Here is a 10,192-nt window from a genome sequence, read left to right as displayed (position 1 = left end):
AAATTTCCTGGGAAGACTCACAGGAAAGAGGCTGTTTGACTTTATTTAACCCAGAGTGTCTGGAAAGTATTTTGTCCTGCAACCCTTTTTGGGTGTTAATTAGATCTTATCTAACACAGTTTGGAAAGCTGATCTGGATAGGGCTATTCACACACCCACATGCCATTCACACTGGCTTGTCCTGATTAAGGGTACTAGTTGTAGCCTCAATTAAAACTTGCAGTTCCAGAAAGAAGACTGAACCAATATTTCCTGAGATTCTACAGTGTGAACTGCAGTGCTCATTATCTTATAACTGTTGTTTCCTGTTGTCCTTCTAATACCATAGGTATGATTTTCTTCACTTAACACAAGAACCTTGAGATTCTGAGAGACCAAGTGGTGTTTCCAAGGTATTTAACAAAATTAGCTGTGCGAAAGAGCTAGCCCAGGTTATTTTTCTTCAAAGAGCTCACTCTTTGAACTAGAACATGGAAGGCAAGCAGGTAACCATTTCCTGGTAGAAGGAGGAATGTCTTGGTTTGTGTGGAATCCTGGAATGTGAGACTTTCAGTGCTAAAACCGAGAGTGTCAGGCAAATGGAGATACATTGGTCACCTTGCATTCTTCCTCTTACCCTCCTAATAAACGTAGATGAACCATCCCAACACTTTTCTGCTGAACCTGCATATTGCCTCAGAATCTGCCCTAACTCGTCCTCCAGGCAGCCACTACCAATCAAAGGAATCATGGTGTGTGTGAGCACGCGTGAACGCAGGTGGATTAGGGTGTGGGAGGAGGGTAAAGGGAACGTTATTTCATCTCTAACCTATATTATGCTGGCTCATATGAAATCTTTTGCATACCAAATAGCCAGAGTGCTAGGGGAGGACTCCCTGCGGAGACTCTGGCTCTGTATTTCAGACTCCAAGCCATATCCACCATGTCAGGTGAATGCGATAACTGCCAAACTACAGAAACAACCCACCATGGAATGAACTGACATTTAGTGATTTTTACTTCCCTTCAGGCTGATAGCTTTCATTTGTGACCCAAATCCATTCTTCCCAATTCCCCAACCCATTAAATCTGGGCTACTTGTTTTTGTATTTTGTTTTAGCCTCAGCTTTCAATCCTCAGAACATGCCTTAAACAAGTGAGTTACTTAATATCGAAGAAAGTGATTCTACCGATTTAAAAACAGAATCAATTAATTGAAGCTTTTTCCGTAAAGTAGAAGTGTTCTCCCCTTTATCAACAGAAAATCTTAATTATGTCATAAATCAAAATAAATATTAAAATATGTAGGACTCAGATTAAACAGTGAAGTCCTTTAAATTTCAGTTTCTAATCATCATAGAGGAGTTTTTGATATCTTGAGTAAAAAAAATCAGGCCTAATCCTCCAATCCTATACAACTTGTAAGGAAGCTTCTAAAACAGAACATACATGAAGAAAACACAAATCATTACTGTACAGCTTGGTACATTTCACAAAGTGAACTTGTAATCACTAAGATTAAGAAAGAATATTGTCAGTGCCTTGGAGATACTCTTCAAGCTTTGTGTCAGCCACTCATCCTCCTTTCAACATCTACTGCTCTCCTGACTTTTTTATGATTTTATGTATTCATGAGAGACAACAGAGAGAGGCAGAGACAAAGTCAGGGGGAGAAGCAGGCTCCCTGTGGGGAGTTTGATGTGGGACTCCATTCCAGGACCCCAGGATCATGACCTGAGCCAAAGGCAGACGCTCAACCACTGAGCCACCCAGGTACCCTTACTCTCCTGACTTTATTCCCTATAGAATGTTTACCTTTTGGGGCTTTATATAAATGGCATTTTTAGTGTCTGGCTTCTTTCATTTATTATAATGTTTGTCCTAGGCATTTAGGTTTCATGTATAATAGTTCATTTTTCTCTTTGCTATATAGTATCTACTGTTGTGCCACAGTACAGTTATGCATTCCACTATTGATAGGCATTTAGGTTCTGGTTTTTGGCTAGTACAGTGTTGCTGTGAACACTTTCGTATGTGTCTTTTTGGTGAACACACATGCATTTCTGTTGGATTTGTATGAAGGAGGGGAATTACTGAGTTATGATAGTGTATCCATATATTTAGCTTTAGTAGATAATAGCAAACAATTTTCCAAAGCAACTATACTAATTTATACCCCTGGTAGCAATTATTTGAAGTCCCAAGCACTCCACAGCTTCATCAACAACTAAGATTTATTCCAAAAAAGAAAGTATTTTTCAGTCTTAAGAGAATATTTGTGGAAGTGGATGCCTTCATTGTTGCCCCTTGTCTTCCTGTCTACCTCCTTTCCAGAAAGTTCTTTCCTTAAATCCTCCCTTTTCTCATTCTGCATATTTGTTCCTGCTTTTTATTAGAAATACTCATTAGAAATGTGATGTGGTATATGCATTTGTGTAGAGGATAAAGGGTCAATGGTAACATAAAAATGAATCACTGGAATTTTTGGCATCATTATTCTGTGTGAGTGAGTGTGTGTGTGTGTGTGGTTAAAGACTTCATTTTTTAGAGCAGTTTTAGGTTCCTAGCAAAGAGGAAGTTGCAGAGATATCCAATATATCCCCTCCCTTCACACATACGTAGTCTCCCTTATTATCAGCATCTACCATCAGAGTAGTACATTTGTTGCAATTGATGAACTGACATAAACACATTATCACCCAAAGCCCATAGTTTACATTAGGGTTCACACTTGGCATTGGACATTCTATGGATTTGCATGAATGTTTAATGATATGTATCCATTATAGTAGCTTACAGAGTAGTTTCACTGCCCTAAAAATCCACTCTTTCATCAGTTCATCCTTTCCTCTTCTCAAGTTCTGGCAACTACAGATCATTTTACTCTCTATAGTTTTTGCCTTTTCTGGAATATCTTACAGAATCATAAATGAAGCTCTTTCAAGTTAACTTCTTTCACTTAGTAATGGGCATTTAAGCTCCCTCCATGTCTTTTCATTCCTTGATAGTTTATTTCCTTTTAGTACTGAAGAATAATCCATTGTCTGGATGTACTCCAGTTTATCCATTCACTCACTGAAGGGCATATTGGTTGTATTCAAGTTTTGGAAATTATGAATAAAGCTTTTATAAACACCCAGGTAGAAGTTTTTGTGTGGGCTTGTGTTCCTTGTTATTTAAAGAGTTGAAAGATTAATTGCTAGATAGTGTGATTAAGAGTGTCCGCAGGACCTTTGTTTGGCCTATCTATGGTCTGCTCCATTCACTTATGTTACCTTTCTGGCCCCCATCTCTATACCAGATATTTCCACTTATATATTCTTCAAATAGTTTAAGCTCAATAAATCTGAACTCAATAGATGAAATCATCATCTGTCCAATCCTACTCCTATACTATTAAAACTAGCTCCACTTTTGAATTCTTTTATTTCTAGTTAACCTCCATTCTTCTATGGCTATCAGGCATTGAAATGTCTGTCATCTTCCTGCCTCTTCTCCATTTTCCTCCATATACAATTAATAATCAAGTTCTATAAATTCTTCAAAGATTCACTTTGTTTGATCCCCTCTTTTCCACCCCTGCTATCTGATTTAGTACCTCATTTTTGCTTAAGCTATTACAATAGCCACTCCTTTGTTTTTAAGCTTCCATTTTTTTCACTAATCCAATTCCTCTTGTAATGCTGTGATTGCTAAATAATTCTTCATAAGTAATACTGTGATTATGCCATTCTTCTGACGGAAAATTACCAGTTATTTCCTAGTCTGTGGTGAGTAAAGGCTAAACTAACTCATTACCTTGTCAGTCAAGACCAGATATTCTGGCTTCTATCTGCCTTTCTGGACTGAGTTCCCTCTCTCCCCTTGATATGCTTTGTGACTCCCTGCCTTTATGCTTGCTCAGATTATTCCTTAGCTTGGAATGTTCTTCACCCCTATATTTCTCTCAAGTATAGGAATCTTATTTATTCTTCAAAACCAGACAAATGAACATAAGTTTCCTAATTATGCATTTATCATTCCATATTGTAAATGGTCTCAACTCAACTACAATTTCTTTAATTGAGGCTCTTCCAAATTTGACTAATTATAAGAATCCTCTGAGCTTTGTATAGATATATGGACTCTTAAATACGACAAGACTACTGAAACACTGATATAAACTTTTTCCATATTACCTTATGATGACTTAATGCTTGTTTTTGTGTGTATGTTTTCTACTAGATCACCAGGTTGCTTAGGGCTTGGATGGATCTTTATCTCTGTATGCCTTGAATTTCTCAGCACAGTTATTCGCACATACTAGGTGTTTAATGCATACAGATTTAGTAACTTAATAATATGGTTCCCCAGGGAACTACAATGATTATTTTAAAAAATTTATCAAAGCATTCTCATATCCTCTCTGTTCTTGGCCTCACTTTTTTTTTTTTTTTAATGTCTTTTATCACATTCTGATTTCTTTTTTTTGGCTGATATTTCCAGGATTGGTTTTAGGTCTCAACATCATCAAGGAAACTGGGAAAGCAATTAATCCAGTGTCGATATCTCTTATTTCTGGGAAACCTATACTTGAATCAATTGAGGCACACTATATTTGATGGGGGAAGGAGAATATTATTCACTCTAAAGAACTACAGAGCCCAGAATATAATATGAAAATCATGACTATAAAATGATCTTCCCCTTGTGTGTGAAGACAGAAAGATACCAAATTGCCCTGGGTGATTTGTTCTTACAATGGCTCATGGTGATTTATTCAACTTCAAGTCACTTCTAAGTTTTTCCAGAGAAAGATAAGGCCAAATTACCTGCTGGTGCCTAATCTTTCAGTACGATTACTTAAGAGAATGCTTTGGGGCAGTTTTCTGCTTTGATGATATTATGGTGTATTCACCATTTAACAATGGTGAGATGATTGTCATTTATGGGACCCATCCTAACTGCACAATGGTTTCTGATTAGGATAAGACCGAAATTGTTGCTGATTAGTGTAACACACTGTGGTTGGCTGTTATTGCCCCATATCTCCTTAGAAAAAGGTGGCACCTGTAAAAATCAATAATGCATGAGTTTGAGAAAGCCCTGAGATAGCATTTCTGTAAAGTCCAGAAGGAACGAAAGAATCAAACTTTCTCAATCTCTAAGTTTCTCATTTTATTCGTATCAGAGTTTATATAGAGCACCTGTGTTGTGCTTTTTACTATGCCAGCTGTTGTGTGTTAGACAAGAGAAATAAAAGTTATTTCTATCCTCAAGTAGTTTATGATTTCGTTGGGTGAGATAAGACACTTAAACATATACAATTAAAAGGCAATGCAAGGCCATATGTGGACATTTTGCAAAGGAGATGTTGTATAGAGAATGTGATAAAATTTAAGAGAAGGAAATGTGTCATCCTTCAGGATGATTGGACTTAAGACTGGTTCTAATTTTATGTGAGTAAAATGAAATAAGTAATTAAGGAACAAGACCACTGATAGAGCTGTTTATATCTTTTGTTTTTTAGGCAGGGGGTTGAGTGCTTAGTAGGAAATCTAAGGATTTTTAAATGTACATCTTGGGTAATTTTTAATGTATATTGTATTCATTACCCCTGAAGGTGTCAGAACATAAACAGCTTCTTCCTAATGGTGATATCTCATTTTGCATTCTTAAAGTGATTTTGTTTACAACTGGGCTATTAATTATCTTCATCAGTGGCAGCCTTTGAGCCATTCATTTGCAGTCTTTGCATTCTGGTATTTTCCTGCTGTCTCTCTTTTTGAGTGCACTTCTCTCTCTGCAGTGATCTATAGTGCTCAAGAAAGGGTTTTTAAATTGACAGGCTGAAAGATACCAGCACCCGGGAGAGTTTATTAAACCCACAGCCAATGAACTTGGTTCAGCCAATGCCTTTAAAAGAATGAATGTCGGAAAAGCTGCAGGGTACGGTATCGTTTTAGTGCTGAAAAATGAGACTGAGATTTTGAACAGTGTGAAATGGACATTCTGTTCGGTAGTTGAAAGTGTGTGTGAGGGAGGAAGAGATTATGCCAATGAAAGAATGGAGAAGGAAATATGAACAAGGAAAAATTTATATAAGTGGCAGTTTTCCAGGGACACTTTCAGGGGTCAGGGCAAGGGAGCAGGTTTCTTTTGGATGGGAAACTGTTCTACAAAGGGTTATTTTACCCTCTTTATTTTCCTGTTTCAAGAGAAAAAAAATGAAGCTTTAAGTGAAACAAAATCTGCTGGATTATTTTATTTTAAATAATTTATTTATTCATTCATGAGAGAGACACAGAGGGAGAGGCAGAGACGTAGGCAGAGACGTAGGCAGAGGGAGAAGCAGGCTCCTCCCAGGATCCCCGGATCACGACCTGAGCCAAAGGCAGACACTCAGTCACTGAGCCACCTAGGCATCTCTGTTGGATTATTTAGACACTCACTTGTCTGTGTGTATGGGTTGGACCAAATGTTCCTGGAGACCCTGTCTAGCCCCCGGTTTTGAGAATCTCTCCTGAGAATGTAGTTTGTGTTTAATTTAAACATGAAGTCTAGATTCTGTTGGGCATGCTACAATATTGGCCAAAATGCTGAAAAAGTAATTTAGTGAATTGCATTAAATGTGCATTCTCCAGTATGTTAACTGGATCATATCTCCTATTTCCTACTTTCATCTGTCATTTATTCTCATGTATTGAGCACCTGTAAGTGACAGGAGACCAGGATACAAAGACAGATAGGCTCCCAACCTCAAGGGATTTGAGTCCAGTGGTGTAGATGGTAAATTGCCAAATAAATGTGTGATAGAAACACAGAGGTCAGAAAATGATACCAGAACTAAGCTGAGCTTTGATGCCTTGTAGGAATTAGCTAGGTAAAATGTCGGAAGGTCAACAGATTATATATCGGAAGACTTTAATTAGAAAGTTAAATTCATGCAGTATTGGAACAATTTTTCTTAGTAAATTGCACTTGACTATAATTGCTGTATAAATGTTACTAACACATAAATAATAATAAACTGAAAGAAGAAAATGCCCAAAAGGAAAAAGATTCATTTAGTCATATATAGTTTTGTTATTTCACATATATTTGGAACACTTTTTCATGTAATCTAAACTCTGACCAAAATGCTACTCTATGTTACATTGCCCTGGTCACTTGACAAGAGAGTGAGAAAGCCTGGACACTGTCTATACTGATATGTATGTTCTTGAATGTTTAGTGATTTCATTTGGTTGCCATTTGGGGTGGGTAATGGGGCTGAATTAAGTTTGGTAGTCATCTGAAACAGCAATATGAAGAGAAGTTGTATATTTTGTGAGCTTTTGACATGTGCTCTGATGGCTTCAAATGCATAATAGACCTCTTCATTGTTATTTTGGGCACAATCCGTAATGACTACCCTTAACATTATTAAATGGGAAAAATACCCTTTCTTACTTCAGAAGGTTGTAGTAAGGATCAAACAAAGCCATGTGTGTGAAGATCCTTCATAGACTGCAAGCTCTTACAGCATTCTGCTTTTAGGTCAGAAATGTTAAACTCTCTGGAAAATTTAACTTTTAAAAGTATTCTGTAGTGCTCTTGATTTCTAGTTTTCATCTTCCTACATTGTGTGTGTGTAGGCACTTTATATGTATAAACAAGCATACCTTCATATATATATAAACATGTAAAATAAAAATATGTATGTGTGTATATATAAAATTAATAATAATTCTAGAATTCACTAATCTTACATAGTGATTCTAGTTATAGATTCTCAGAATTTTCTTTTTCCATACCCCATTCTGCTTTTTGCTCCTTTTCCTGCTTCTGTGCTTGCTAGGGTCTGCACCCCCACTTTATACATGCCTCAGAATGCACATAGTGTATGTCCTCCTTGTAAGGGACAAAGGATTAATGATTTCTTTAGAATCTATGACATCTAAAGAAGGTGAGAATGATCTCATATGTGCATTCTGGACCACTGGCTCTAGACATATCAATGCCAAGAACCCCTGGCTCCAAGGAATAAATGACTTATGAAGGACACCCGGGCCCTCATCCTTGTTTTAAATAGTTCCTGGATGCCTGAGAGGATACATGCACCAGACCACAATCCTCAGTAAAAATCTCAGACCCCAAGCAAATACGGGACCCTTTTTTCTTTCTGAATCTCCCAGATACTCTGTCGGTACCTGCACACTCTATACCTTCATAAAACTCTGCTTTCACTCCTTGTTGGCTTGTGTTTTATTTCTTTTCAATATGTAGCCAGGGATCCTCTCAGCTGGTCCTGCGGGGCACCTTCTGGGTCCTCAGACCGGGCCTTCCTGCATCAAAACGACCACTGAAATCTCCGGTTCAGGCTTAGTAGACAGCATTCTCTTCTGAGAATCCTTCTATATAAATTGCTGTGCTGAGGTCTCTTGCTGTCCTGTCATTAACCACAAAGGCAATTTGTTTGCTCCCTTGCCTAGGTTTACAACCACTTAAGATGGACTGTAATTTGTGAGAGAGACTGGGGGCTGAATTACTATAGGGGAAACGTTGGTGACTGTGAAGCCTGCATGAGCTTAGTGTCATTCAAACTCAGATGACAGTATATCAGAAACATATAAGGTGGCAGTTCTAGCTCAGTGTCCTTCACAGGAGGTCATGAAGTTTTTAAGCCTGAAAAGGATCTCAGGGGGGTAGTTCTCTAGCTACATGTCTTCTCCTGTGGAAGCAATGCTAAAATGAGTGAAGGATGTGCCATAAGAACCAGAACTTAGGCCTCCCACTTAGAGCTCTTTCTACCACACTTTGCTCTTTCCCCTTTTGGTACCGTACACATTAGGGCCCAGATACTTTCTGGTTTCCTTTATAGTCCAATGCAGGATTTATCAATATTTTGAGAACATTACTTTGGTTCACATTGTTCACGTTAGGGTTTCATCCTGATGGGCAGAAAGTAGACTTCAGTGTCATAATCTTGAAAAAATTGTTTGGATGAAAACATTTAGTTCTTTATATGGGGTGGGGAGCAAGGTGAATGACTCTGTTGACTTGTATTTATATAGCTTATAAGGGAAATACATACATATGTAGAGTAGGATTATTAAACCTGTATTCTGTTCCTCTTTTCTTTACCAGTCAACTGTGAAATTATCAGCATTTCACTTGATGTTTCAGATTCTTACTTTCCTGCACAATGAGAATACAAGTAAACTACCACATTAGATTACTGTCCAGTTTGAGATAATTTGTGAATATAAACATTTTGTCAACTATAACAAGTCCTACAAATACATTATTACTTAACTGCATGCTTTAGAGCCTTCCAGTTTTGCTGCCTTCTACAGGTGGTTGAATCAAGTCGTATACAATTCCAGCATTCTCTAGTAGCTCCATAGGGAATACTAAGGGTCCTCCTTAAAGCTGCTTGATTCTGATCATAGATCAACTTCCTTCTTGAAAGTGTGATCAGACATGAATATTAATCCTTAAAAACCTTGACTTTGGAAATGAGCAATGGCAGGGGAAAGTCATTTATATTAAAAAATCATGAATTGAAAAAGGTAACAGGTAAACAGAGGCACATTAAACAATAGAAGGCTTAGTGTTCAGAGCCTTAAACTATAGTTTATTTTGAATGTTCATTTTGAAGCAGAATTTTTGTGACTTACTCCCCATGCTCCATGTCCATACTAATGTTAACAGATGTCCCACCTTCCAAAGCAGAGAGGCAAGCTTGGCAGCTCTTCTCAGTTCACAAATTTAATTATGGCTGCAAATGTGATAATGGAGCAACCTTTCCAAGTTTTAATTGGATCTGCATTTGGCACAAGTAACCTTCGTTTTCTACCATATGGGTAACGGTAGTACAAGGTGCCGTTGTGTGCCCTTGATGTGAGTCACTCAACTCTTGATTATCTGCAGAGGAAACAGCCACATAGTGGATCAGTCATGGATCTTTTATAACCTTAGTCAGCTATCCCTGTACCTAATATGTAACTGGACTGCCTTTCCACACTGTCACTTGGTTTAGTTTTGGGAACTGTAAACTTATTTTAATATTTGCTTGGCAGAGCACCAACTTTTAACCTGATGCCAACTTCTTCATCACTCCTTGCCATTAGGTAATCCATTCCAAATGTGATCACACAATCTTAGATATGTGTTGCATTTTATGATTTGCAGAATATAGACTGACTTGTCTGATCCAGACACTCATTTTATGGCTAGTAAAGGTTAGCAC

This window comes from Canis lupus, chromosome 9 (assembly GCF_011100685.1).
Source record: "Canis lupus familiaris isolate Mischka breed German Shepherd chromosome 9, alternate assembly UU_Cfam_GSD_1.0, whole genome shotgun sequence".
Lineage (NCBI taxonomy): Eukaryota > Metazoa > Chordata > Mammalia > Carnivora > Canidae > Canis > Canis lupus.
Note: the sequence above shows the minus strand (reverse complement) of the source record.